The sequence below is a fragment of the Phodopus roborovskii genome, unplaced genomic scaffold (assembly GCF_943737965.1).
Source record: "Phodopus roborovskii unplaced genomic scaffold, PHOROB, whole genome shotgun sequence".
Taxonomy (NCBI): domain Eukaryota; kingdom Metazoa; phylum Chordata; class Mammalia; order Rodentia; family Cricetidae; genus Phodopus; species Phodopus roborovskii.
The window spans coordinates 36,756,528-36,758,435 of record NW_026125295.1 but is presented as its reverse complement, the minus strand read 5'-3'; the positions used below and the strand labels follow the sequence as shown (position 1 = coordinate 36,758,435).

At 46.3% G+C, this 1,908-nt stretch overlaps 1 pseudogene; it reads left to right on the top strand.

The window, feature by feature from the left end:
- Window positions 1-712: 712 nt before the first annotated feature.
- On the top strand, window positions 713-1,542 carry LOC127234329 (60S ribosomal protein L7a-like; annotated as a pseudogene).
- The last annotated feature ends 366 nt before the right edge of the window (window positions 1,543-1,908 follow it).

The window sequence follows — 1,908 nt, the reverse complement described above, 5'->3', positions numbered from 1 at the left end:
CCCTCCCTTTTACCCTCTCTGTCCTCTCACATGCACCCTAACCACCCTCCCCTCCCATTCCCCCACCCCAATTCCATATGTAGGGGAATGCCATCCAGTTGGGGTCATGTAGATCTGACAGGTCATGTGAAGTAGGGACTAGGGCTTCTCTCCTGTCTCTAGATTAAGGCAGTTATCCCTCCATGGGGGATGTGTTCGCAAAGTCCTTTTGTGCACCAGGGATACATCCTGGCTCCACTGTCTGAGGTCTCTTAGACTGCTCAGTCCTTCTGGCTGATACCCATATTCAGGGGGGCCTGAGTCAGTCCCATGCTGGATTCCCAGCTATCAGTCTAGTGGCCGTTAGCTCCTCCTTGTTCAGGTAAGCTGTCTGTATGTGTTTCTGCCGCCTGCTATTTTTTTAACAATAGAAAATATATCTGATACCAACCTAAAATTTATGTTCAAGAGGGAAATAAAAGTATCTCTAGCAAATAACTCTAGTTTGTTTTGTAAAGACAAAATGTGGGTATATGCAAGGAATAGCACATTACAGGAAAAATCTCATCTTTTTTAATTTTGACAGACAGGCAGAGTAGGAATGAAGCAATTTTAATGTAGACCCCACAACAACGCCTTCATAAGATAAGACAAACAAGTATATGAAAAACATTAAAGTGAAACAGCATTAGTTAAGAGTCATATGGATAGCTCTTTTCTCCAGCCAAGCAAGATGCCCAAGGGAAAGAATGCCAAGGGGAAGACTTGGCCCCAGCCCCGCCCCTGCCGTTGTGAAGAAACAGGAGGCCAAAGAGGTGATGAATCCTTTGTTTGAGAATAGTCCTTAAGAACTTCAGCATTGGGCAGGATATCCAGCCCAAAAAGAGATCTCACTTGCTTCATCAAATGGCCTCATTATATCCGCCTACAGCGCAAAGGGCCACCCTCTATAAGTGTCTCAAAGTACCTCCTGCCATTAACCAATTAACTCAGGCCCTGGACCGGCAAACAGCTACCCAGCTGCTTAAGCTTGCCCACAAGTACAGGCCAGTGACAAAGCAAGAAGCAAAGGCTGTTGGCCCGTGCCCAGAAGAAAGCTGCTGGCAAAGGGGATGTCCCAACTAAGGTCTCCTGTCCTTCGAGCAGGGGTCAATGCAGTCACCACCTTGGTGGAGAAGAAGGCTCAGCTGAAGGTGATCGCCCACGATGAAGACCCCATTGAGCTGGTGGTCTTCCTGCCTTTCCTGTGTCGGAAGATGGGGGTCCCCTACTGCATCATCAAGGGAAAGGCCAGGCTGAGGCAGCTGGTCCACAGGAAGACATGCACCACTGTTGCCTTCACACATGTTAACACACAAGGGTGCTCTGGCTAAGCTGGTAGAAGCTATTAGGACCAATTACAAGGACAGATATGGTGAAATTTGCCGCCACTGGGGAGGTAATGTCCTGGATCCTAAATCTGTAGCTCGAATTACCAAGCTGGAAAAGGCAAAGGCCAAAGAACTCGCCACTTGTCTTCCTTCTAAAAAAAATAAAGTCATATGGATAAAAAACAGTAAGTAAGAAAAGAGAAGAAAAGAAAGAAAAAGAAAAGAAAAAAATCCCAGGGTATTTCAGTAACAAGCAAGCTGAATAAGGGAGAAATTAATTCTCAGAAGACAGACACTGGAAAACTGAAGTAGGGGCAGTAGAAGGAATTATCAGCAATGGGACCACTCCCTTGCCGTGGTCTCTGAAACAGATAGTTTTTAAAAGCAATGAGAGTCTGGCCCAGCGCTTAGCTGTGGGTGTCTGCTTCTGCTTCCATCAGCCACTGGATGAAGGCTCTATCATGGCATTATGGGGGAAGGGCAGTTAAGATAGCTTCTCCACTATTGCTTAGATTGTTAGTTGGGGTTATCCTTGTAGATTCCTGGGAATTTCCCTAGT